Raw genomic sequence first — 11,715 nt, 5'->3', positions numbered from 1 at the left:
GATTTAATGGGCGACTTAGTAATGAAATATTCTCCAGGTGTTTACACAGGTAGGAGTGAGTAAGTGGAGCCGGGGATGTAAGCCTCACCACTTGTATGTGTCGAGAAGGTTTGCAGCCTCAGTCATTACCTTGCTTCTGTCTTATCTGTTGATGTTATCTTAATGACCTGCCTCACACACATAAAAAAAAAGCCTTGGAGGTATTTTTCTTGTCAAAACAAGGTTGGCATGTGTCATTTGACATAAGTGTAGCGGGTAGATGGTGGTGACGATAGTGCGAGGAGGAAACACCAGGAGGCGTCGGTCTTCTTCCGCTGATGAGTCGTGTGATAAGCTCATGATAGCTGTGTCGCCTAACACCTCCTCAATATTCATGTGTATGCAAATCCTCCGCCGCCAGGGCATACTGACTTTGGTATATATATATGCCACAGACGCACCACTGCCACCTCCACCACCACCCGGGGAGGAGCCGTGGTGTTTTTAGAGGGAGGAGGCAAGGCAGGTGAGATGTTTCGTAAAGCACACACATACACACACACACACACACACACACACACACACACACACACTCTTTGAGACTCACTCAACAAAACACAAACACACTCAGGCGCGCGTGACCCCACTCCATAGAAACCAAAAACAACACGAAGGTCCTCAGGAAAAGTCATAAAACTTGGCCAAACAAACACGGAGACGAGGAACACCGCCAGGACACACACACAACACCCGGTGCCGCGCTCTAGGCCTCCGGGGGTCAAACACGATGGCACCCCTCCGCTATGGTGGGTCGAGGTTGGCACCCCGTTATGGTGGCACTCCGTTATGACGTCACTTGTAAATGGTTGGCACCCCCGTTATGATGGCACCCTCGCTGCTACGGTGCCATCGTGACAGCACTAACATTTGTCATGGTCACTAAACACAGTGCCAGATGTTACTACAGTCGTCACAGTACATAACAGAGGTGCCAACAAACACGCGCTACTAATCTGACCAATAAGATACTCGATAGAGAATATGCTATATCCTCCACGATTTTTGATTGGTCAGACTGGTTTACTGCCTTCTAAATACATTATACTGAAAAGGGTCATCGAAAAAGAAAGCCCAGATTTTCTTATATAATCATTGAAAATCGGGGCATTATTTTATCAATGACCTTGTATATATATTTATTCTCTCATCAATTATTTGCCAATTTTTATTATCTTCGTAAAATTTATATTATTACTTAAAACTTGACTTAGGGAAAATAATTCTCTCTGTGATACTTCTTGTAATTTGCTGTATCGTGTGCTGTAAATTGTCGTAATGTCGGAAATAATTATGTACTTTTTTAATGGCGAAGATTCTGCACACTAAACTAGGGAACATATACAGTTTACGGGATAATTATAATTAGAAGAAGTAAGAAGAAACTAGGGGAAGTTTCAAGCTAGGGAAATTTTGAGATAACTAAGGAAACTACTACTAAGGAAACTACTACTACTACTACTATTTTTGGCCTACAACCTCCCCTTATAGCCATACCTTCTTCACCACTTTATTACCTAACTATACTAACACAAAAGTATCTATCTAGTTGAATTAGTTAAGCATTACTACTACGACCACCACCAACCACCACCATTAAAACCACCACCAACCAATATCACCATTACTACCACCAACCACCATCACCATTACTACCACCAACCACCATCACCATTACTACCACCAACCACCATCACCATTACTACCACCAACTACCATCACCATTACTACCACCAACCACTATCACCATTACCAACCACCATCACCATTACTACCACCAACCACCATCACCATTACTACCACCAACCACCACCACCATTACTACCACCAACCACCATCACCACCTTCGTGTCTCATAGGAGCTTCAACAGAGCGTGGTGGCGCGGTTAACACGTGTTATTGTAATCTCGTCTCCCCTTTCCCCCCCCCTCACCTCCCCTCACTTCCCCTCTCGCACGATCACCAAATGAGCTCAGCCATTTGTCTTTTCTTTCACTCACCTGACGACGCTGTGTAAATAAACACCATCAGGAGACAAAGTATGATGTCTTTTGGAGGCGTTTCTCTGAGGGTACTGTTGTCTTTCCGGCGGCCCTCTCCCCTTAACGCCCACTCGAGGGGAGGGCGTGGTGAGGGGGAGGAAATGGGGAAGGGTGGGTGTGGTGAGAGGGAAGGTGTGGTGAGAGGGAGGAGGTGAGGAAGGGAGGGTGTGGTGAGGAAGGGAGGGTGTGGTGAGAAAGAGGAGGTGAGGAAGGGGGGAAGTGGTGAGAGGGAGGAGGTGAGAAAGAAGAGGGTGTGGTGAGAGGAGGAGGAGAGGAAGGGGAGGGAAGGAGTGGAGGATAAGATGGAAGGGGATAAGGAAGAGGATGAAGGGAGGGTGAGGTGAGGTGATGGGAAGGGGGTAAAGGAAGAGATGAAAGGAGAGGTTGATGAAGGGAAGAAAATTTAAGGCGAGCGGAATGGGAAAGTAGACATAGATATGGAAAGGAAAAACAGGAGGAAAAATATAAAAGATGAAATGGTAGATGGGAGGACAGAGGAAGGGGAGGGAAGGAGTGGAGGATAAGATGGAAGGGGATAAGGAAGAGGATGAAGGGAGGGTGAGGTGAGGTGATGGGAAGGGGGTAAAGGAAGAGATGAAAGGAGAGGTTGATGAAGGGAAGAAAATTTAAGGCGAGCGGAATGGGAAAGTAGACATAGATATGGAAAGGAAAAACAGGAGGAAAAATATAAAAGATGAAATGGTAGATGGGAAAGAACAGATGGATAGAAAGGGACAAAAATACGGGAAATATAGGAAGGAAAATGGGAAGGAAGGAAGGAAGGAAGGAAGGAAGGAAGGAAGGATTACTAATTCTCTCCTCTCTCTCTCTCTCCCTGTTCTAAATATATCAGAAAGTGGTGGAATATATTAGTGAGATGACTGCAGGAGTGTGTTGACTCGTAAACCACTTGGCAGGGCGGAAGATACGGGTCAAAATATACACACCCCTTACCTGGGATATTTTTAACACTAAGATCTCACCTGTAATGTAATGTATAACGTCATAAGGAATGTATTACGAGAGAGAGAGAGAGAGAGAGAGAGAGAGAGAGAGAGAGAGAGAGAGACTGAATGATAGTGGAGATGATAGTTTAGAGGTGAGAGTGAACAAAGGCCCTTAAAGATTTGGAGTGTTTTGAGAGGAGCCGAGATGCACTCAGATTCGGAAACTCGGGGAATGAAGAACAGAAGGAAGTAATTTTTTCTTAAGATGCGGCTTTTGTTAGAGAAGAAAGAACATGAAATAAAATATAAAGAAGAGATATTTTCGTAAGATAGGAGTCGTATGTTAGGTTAGGTTAGTTTAATTTAGGTTAGGTTAGGTTGATGACAGTGACAGTTAGTGTAGGAGTAGCAATAGTTATTGTAGTGACAAGAGCCCCGGGGTGAACCAGCTGGCCATGGGTCCTTCAACACAGTGACAGCTGCGATAACCAACACCCTCCCTCCCCTCCCTCCCTCCCCCTCCTTCTATCCCTCCCTCCTTCTTCCCTCTCTCCCTCCATCTCTCCTTCCCTCTCTTCCCCTCCTTCCTTCCCTCCCGTCCTAACCCCTTCCCCCTCCCTCCCTCACACCTTCTTCCCCCCCCCTCTCCCCCCCCCTCCCTACCTCCATCCCCCACTTTTCACAGCCAGAAAAAACAATGTAGCAGTGACTCACAAGTGTCAATACATGCTATCATCCTTGTGCAAGATCCTATACCCGAAATAAAAACGGCGTGAGTTATCTGAAGAGGACAGGACCCCTCGGCCGTCGTTTATTATACAACAAACCGCTACAACTCCGTCACATAATCTTCTGTCGGGATCTGTCTTGGTGGAGTTCATTCATATACGACATTTGTGCCAAGTTTCGAGGTATTATGTTTGAGCGACTTGCGCGCACACACACACACAACAGTGACAGCACTTGAGGAAGATTAGGCAGATAACGAGGGTGCTAAGCTGGCCCAGTGAGCGAGGGACAGTAAGGTGACACCGCGGCTCCTCCGTGACCAACAAGTGTGGCACTAAACTGGCACCTTATGGCACCCCAGCTCATCCTCCGGTTACTTAACATGAAGTCAGGCATTATTGATGTGACAGCCAGAGAGAGGAAGGCTCAAGACGTGATGCACATTGAGGATTACTTTGATATAGTGGGATTTATGGTGGTGAGGAGGGGAGCCGCCTCTTATTCTGGGTGACTCACGGATTAATGACCTGGTGTTACGGGTTTTTCCGACACACACACACACACACACACACACACACACACACACACACACACACACACACACATATTTGTTGGTTGGTACACGACATAACTCCCTCCCTTCCTTCACACTCCAAGCCTTATTTGCATACACATGTTTCTGCGTTCTTAAACAAATATCAAACAGCGGGTGATTGCAACACCATGTGGGGGGGGGGGAGGTTTATGTGGTGTTACACTCACCACCACCATAAACTGTGTGATTTTTTAAGGCGAAAATATTTTTGGATGTTTCTCTTTCAATTTCATCGCGAGTCTATCTACCTATCCAACCATCCATCCATCTAATTTTATATCTATCTATCTATCTATCTATCTATCTATCTATCTATCTATCTGTTTCCGATAGGTGTATTAGTTCCAAGTGAAATGGGGCCCCAGTCGTAATGGACCCCAGTGCTAACAGACACACAGACCCCAGCATTATCTTGCCATCAGGACTGCATCTCATTAGAAGTGAAACCATTACCAGTAGGTCCCATTAGGCTCCATTAACACTAGTGAATTCACCCTTTAGTTATTCTTATGATTGTGTAGTGACCAAAACAGCTCTATTATGGATACCATTAAGGTCCAATTTCCTTCAACACTTTTGCCATTGTATTTTTCCCTTTATTTTTTTCCTGTAATGATTCTTATTATATGTAAGTTTGTATTTTTGATGTATACAATAAATAATAAAAAAATACACTTCCTTAGCTATAAATCCATTAATACAATGATACAATGATAATACAGTATTGTTAATTGTTATTACGTGGATTGTATAGGCTTGGAGGCTTGGCTAATCACTATACAGATTAGAGTATAGCCTTCAAGTACGACCTCAACCTCTAGATAACGTAATATCTTCCCCAATTGTTATATTTTCCAGACGATATCTCCCCATACAGTTCACGTTAGCGAGAGACAACCAGAACTCACGATAACGAGATATTATTTAACGAGAGGGAACTAAATTGTATATATGTCAAATAGAATCATCGTTTAAGTACTTGGAGTTTATGTCTGTAAAATACTCAATCGTCTCGGTGTCTTCTAGTGGCTGGAGTCTCTTAAAACACCGCCAGTCTCACAGCTCCCACGAGAGAGTGTTAAACCTTGGGTGTTTCTGAGAGTGACTTTTACGACGAAAACTAACCTAAAAGTGTCTCTCTCTCCCCCTCCCTCTTTTCCCCCCTTCCCCTTAACCCCCTTCCCTCTACATTTTCCTCTTCCCCCCTTCCCGTTATGCCTTCTCCTTTCCCCCTCCTCTTTCCCTCATTCTTGTTCTTCCCCTTCCCGTCTTCAGCGAAAACACCCCAGAACGCATCTCTCACCCCTACTCTCCTACCTCCATCCCCTACCCCACCCCTTCCCCCTTCCTTACCCCTCCATCTCCCCCCTCCTCTACCCCCCCTCCCTTCCTCCTAAAACATCTTAATAAATTAGAGTGATTATTTCCAGCCTGGCACAACAGTTGGTCTCACCGAGGGGGAGGGGGGCGGGGCTGGGGAGGGGCTGGGAGGGGCGGGGCTGGGGGGGGTAAACAGACACCGGGGTAGAGAGATAGTGATACAGATATACCGTGATTATAAGAGACACCAAGAGACGGCCCACATCATCTCTTTTTGTCTCTCTGTCTGTCTGTCTGTCTGTCTGTCTGTGTGTATGTGTGTCTGTCTGTCTGTCTAAACTCCACACTAACTCCCTGTTTACTCTTCTTCTCGTGTTACTTAAGTATTCGGTGTCTCTCTCTCTCTCTCTCTCTCTCTCTCTCTCTCTCTCTTTTTATCATTATTTATGTCTGTCTGTGTTGTCTCTCTCTCATGTTCTCTCTTGTTTTCTTTTGTTTTGTGATTTTTGTTCATGTTTATCTGTGTGTTGTTGTATCTCTGTCTCTCTGCTTTGTGATGTATTGCTGTCACGTATTTATTGTTGAGTCTCTCTCGTCCACTTGTTTTACTTGAGGCGTTTCATGTTTCTCTTTTTTTTCATTATTTACGACTGGCTTCTGGCCTCTCTCTCTCTCTCTCTCTCTCTCTCTCTCTCTCTCTCTCTCTCTCTCTCTCTCTCTCTCAATCTCTCACTCTATTTCGCTCTCTTATCTTTCCTTTTCTCTCACTTCTTTCCCACCCTCTCTCCCTCTTCTCTCTCCCCACCTCCTCTCTCCCCTCGCTTCTCTCTCCCCCTCCTCTCTCCCCTCTCCCTCTCTCCCCCACCTCCTCTCTCCCTCCTTCTCTCTCCCCCCTCCTCTCCTTCTCCTCTCTCTACCTCCTCTCTCCTTCTCCTCTCTCCCCACCTCCTCTCTCCCTCCTCTCTCTCTCCCCCACCTCCTCTCTCCTCTTCTCTCTTCCCCCACCTCCTCTCTCCTTCTCCTCTCCTCCCCCACCTCCTCTCTCCCTCTCCTCTCTCTCCAACGCTTCCCTCTCTTCTATCAACAACATACATACCATTTACTCTACCCTGAATATTTACTGAATATACAAACATGAATATTATAATTAACTGCATCACCTTAATACTCAGCTGTTGAGGCTGGGTGTCGTGGGAGGAGAGGGTGGCTGGGTGTCGTGGGGGGGGTGGCTGGTGTTGTGTGGGGAGAGGGTGGTTGGGTGTTGTGTAGGGGAGGAGGGATGGCTGGGTGTCGTGTGGGGAGGTGGCTGGGTGTCGTAGGGAAGGAGAGGGTGTGGGTGTCGGTAGTGGAGGAGAGGGTGGCTGGGTGTCGTGGGGAGGAGAGGGTGGCTGGGTGTCGTATGGGAGGAGGGGTGGCTGGGTGTTGTGTATGGGGAGGAGAGGTGGCTGGGTGTCGTGTGGGGAGGAGAGGGTGGCTGGGTGTTGTGGGGAGAGGGGTGGCTGGGTGTCGTGTAGGGAAGGAGAGGGTGGCTGGGTGTTGTGTAGGGAAGGAGGGGGTGGCTGGGTGTCGTGTGGGGAGGAAGGGGTGGCTGGGTGTTGTGTAGGGGAGGAGAGGGGGTGGCTAGGTGTTGTGTGTGGGGAGGAGAGGGTGGCTGGGTGTTGTGTGGGGAGAGAGGGTGGCTGGGTGTTGTGTGGGGAGAGAGGGTAGCTGGGTGTCGTGTGGGGAGGAGAGGGTGGCTGGGTGTTGTGTAGGGGAGAGAGGGTGGCTGGGTGTTGTGTGGGGGGGTGGCTGGTGTTGTGGGGAGAGAGGGTGGCTGGGTGTCGTGTAGGGAAGGAGAGGGTGGCTGGGTGTCGTGTAGGGGAGGAGAGGGTGGCTGGGTGTCGTGTAGGGGAAGGAGAGGGTGGCTGGGTGTCGTGTAGGGAAGGAGAGGGTGGCTGGGTGTCGTGTAGGGGAGGAGGGGTGGCTGGGTGTCGTGTAGGGAAGGGAGAGGGTGGCTGGGTGTTGTGTGGGGAGGAGAGGGTGGCTGGGTGTTGTGTAGGGGGAGAGAGGGTGGCTGGGTGTTGTGTGGGGGAGGAGAGGGTGGCTGGGTGTCGTGTAGGGGGAGGAGAGGGTGGCTGGGTGTCGTTAGGGGAGAGGGGTGGCTGGGTGTCGTGTAGAAGGAGAGGGTGGCTGGGTGTCGTGTAGGGGAGGAGAGGGTGGCTGGGTGTCGTGTAGTGGAGGAGAGGGTGGTTGGGTGTCGTGTAGGGGAGGAGAGGATGGCTGGGCGTCGTGTACTTCGCCCCTCACGGTGAGCGGATGTTTGTCGTGGCCACAGTTAGGTTAGGTTAGGTTAGGTTAGGTTAGGTTAGGTTAGGTCCAAACTACTCTGGCCCAAACCAAACGTCCTACATTCGCCCCCTCACACCCGCCTCACTGTCCCTCCCGCTAATAAGATCTGAGAGCCTTGTGTTGCTGTCAATTATCGGCCAGGCCACGATAAGGGTGCCAACCCTCCTCTGATACAATCGTAGAAGGTTCAGATCCTCCTTCAGTCCTCGAGGTTGCCTGGCATATGTTTTAGTTTTGTGTCGTGTTATTAGTCTCTGCTTATATATTTTGGCTGTGAGTGTGAGGTTTCCCATTTATCGATTTTTTTCTCTCTCTCTGTTCTTCGATTTATTCATCTGTGTTTCATTCTCGTTCTATTTGCTGACTTTCTTTCCTCTCTTTCTCTGTTTTCAATGATTTCTTGATCCCCCCCCCCCCATCACCGAGGTGGCACCCCAACTCCCCGAGCGCGTGGCCTACAGGTCAAATTTCATATCATTAGCGGTGCCACGGAACACTGGCTCTCCCAGACCTTCCCCCACTCACCCCAGTAACTCATTCTCAAAATAACTCCGGAACTGACAAAATCCTAAAACCTATCGAATTTTCTGTAAAAGTCTCGTAAATTATTTGTATTTCTTACATAATAATGAAAAGGGGACTTGAATATCGTGTAAAAATTACGTAAATAGTTTGTATTTTTTTACAAGTTAATGAAAAAAGGGACTAGTGAACGTGTGTAAGTGAGGGCTGGCAGTACATATGGTGGTCCGCCCTGGTCCCTGGGAGGCGAGGTTGGCACAAGCCTGTGATTATTAGCCAATACCAGCAACTTGATCCTTGAGGGAGGTGGAGGGGTGATGGAGGGAGAGGTGGAGGGTGGTGAGTGGTGATGGAGGGAGAGGTGGAGGGTGGTGAGTGGTGATGGAGGGAGAGGTGGAGGGTGGTGAGTGGTGATAGAGGGAGGAGTGGAGGGTGGTGAGTGGAATTGAGGGAGGGGTGGAGGGTGGTGAGTGGTGATGGAGGGAGAGGTGAAGGGTGGTGAGTGGTGATATAGGGAGGAGTGGAGGGTAGGTTTGTGGTGATGGAGGGTGGTGAGTGATTATTATTATTATTATTATTATTATTATTATTATTATTATTATTATTATTATTATTATTATTATTATTATTATTATTTTTATTATTATTATTATTATTATTGATAAATTTAAGGATCTTATCGGGCCTAGAAGTTGTTGTGTATTTTATGAATAATATCATTAAATTATGAAAAGTAACATTAATTTGCTTTTGTTTTAATGACTCTCATCTTTCACTGAGGTGCTCTGTTTATGCTAATTGTGGCTAAGTATCATTAAGGCCTTGGTGATTTAAGTGAGCTTGTGGTCCCATCCACACACCCACACACAGTTGCACCACCCGCTTATACCACAGTGCCACCCACACTACAGTGTGACACATACACCACAGTGACACATACACCACACTACAGTGACACACACACACACACAGCACTGTTAAAGTGACACACACACACACACACACCACAGTGACACACACACACACACACACACACACACACACACACACACTACAGTGACACACACACTACAGTGACACACACACACACAGCATAAAGTGCCACACACCACAGTGCCACACACACACAATTGCCAGTGACACACACACACCACAGTGCCACACACCACAGTGCTGGCTGACACACCACAGTGCCACAGCACAGTGCCACACACCACAGTGCCACACACACCACAGTGCCACACAGCACAGTGCCACACACCACAGTGCCACACACACTACAGTGCCACACACACTACAGTGACACACACACGCACTACAGTATCACACACTACAGTGGCACACACACATTACAGTGCCAGAAACACACACACACACACACACACACACACACCACAGTGCCACCCTCACCATCGTTGCGCTAACCTAGTTTTTCTCTAACCGTGACGTCACGCTAAACTGGTTTTTCTCTGAGCTGTGAGGGAGGCCACCAGGCGAGGGTGAAGTTGACCCTCTGCCAGTGCCTCCTTGTTTGTGCCAAGTGAAGTTAATCATTATGTAATAAAGAAAATAATAATGATCATGATATTAATGATTTTAATACCAATTGATTTAATAATAATAATAATAATAATAATAATAATAAATAAATAAATACCTATAACGATAACAACAGGATATCTTGTGTGGCCATTATTGTAACCGAGAAATATCACAGCTGAACACATCCAATACATCTGACAGTGAATGAAAGAATATTCTCGTTTTCATCTTTCTCTCGATCTACTTCTGTTGAAGAGTGTGTGTGTGTGTGTGTGTGTGTATGTGTGTGTGTGTGTGTGTGTGTGGTGTGTGTGTGTGTGTGTGGTGAGGGTGAGGGAGGTGTCATGGCAGGCTCTGAGGGACTGTTGGTGTAACTGATGCACGGGACCTGACAGCCTCCTCTCCATACCTCATGCATCCACTCCCTCATACATCTGTCAGTCCCATGTATCTTTCACCTCACTACATAGATACATATACATACACTATGAGAGGTGTATGTGTGTATATATACCGGTATATGAAGAGATAGAGGATAAAGTGAGAGGTTGAAGAGGTAGCTGAAGAGAGGAGAGGTTGAAGAGAGAGGTTGAAGAGGGTTGAAGAAGAGAGGTGAAGAGAGATTGATCTCACACACCGCCCCTCCACTGCCTGAAGACGACAACACGGCAGCCTCAGTGACTCGACCTGTGTTGATATAGTGTAAGGAGGTGGACTGGCAGGACTTCTTGCCCTCCATCCTCCCTTACAGTACGTCTTGTCCTCTGGCCTCCTCCACTTTCTAATCTCTATTCCTACTTTCTCTCTTCCTCCTCCTCCTAACCCAACCTCCAACTCCTCCTCCTCCTCCTCCTAACCCAACCTCACTTTATGATGTTTGGAGAGAGAGACCCTCAAGTGGTCTCTCAGAAGCATCAAGGAGTCCTTTGAGTAACCTAAGTCATGGTAGGGTGGAAGGAGGTGTGGAAGTCGTCTCAGATCTTCCTTCCCTCTCTTTTTCCTTCCTCTTTCCTGAAACAGTAACTCACTTACCCTTGAAGGTCACGTCTCAGTCTCTCCTCCTTCCTCCCCCCCTTTCCTCTTCTTGACGTTTCACTCTTTACTGACGACGATTGGGACACACGTACTTTTTGTTGACTTTTTATAAATTTTCTTTTTTCAAGTGAATGTTTTAGCTACGAGAAGACAAGATAACACACACACACACACACACACACACATTACGATAACCTACACAAAATTTAATCACACTATTTCGTAATCCACTTATGCCAAGATGACGCAGACCATATTTTAATTTATTTTTGTAAATTGTTTAATAAATTAATTTTTAGTTCGAAAGGTATAGATCATCCTCGACATGCTGAATCAGGATACGTGGTCGAAATGTTGTAATTTTGGTAACTAATTGTACTAAATGTCCCTGGAGTACGACGTTACTAAATTATAAGAATTTCATCAGTTTGGCCACGTGGATGACCTATACGGAGATTTTAAGCAAAAGTTCGACACTAAAATGCTAAAATTAATCAGAGAAATTTATTATTAAATTTTCAACCCAGTGTGAAGTAAGTTCTTACCTTCGAACACATTAGCATGGATAAATGACTTTAATAATGTATTCTTTCTCTGTTACTAATACCTATCCATACTA

Source organism: Homarus americanus, unplaced genomic scaffold (genome assembly GCF_018991925.1).
Source record: "Homarus americanus isolate GMGI-L3 unplaced genomic scaffold, GMGI_Hamer_2.0 scaffold34345, whole genome shotgun sequence".
In the NCBI taxonomy this organism is placed as follows: domain Eukaryota; kingdom Metazoa; phylum Arthropoda; class Malacostraca; order Decapoda; family Nephropidae; genus Homarus; species Homarus americanus.
Note: the sequence above shows the minus strand (reverse complement) of the source record.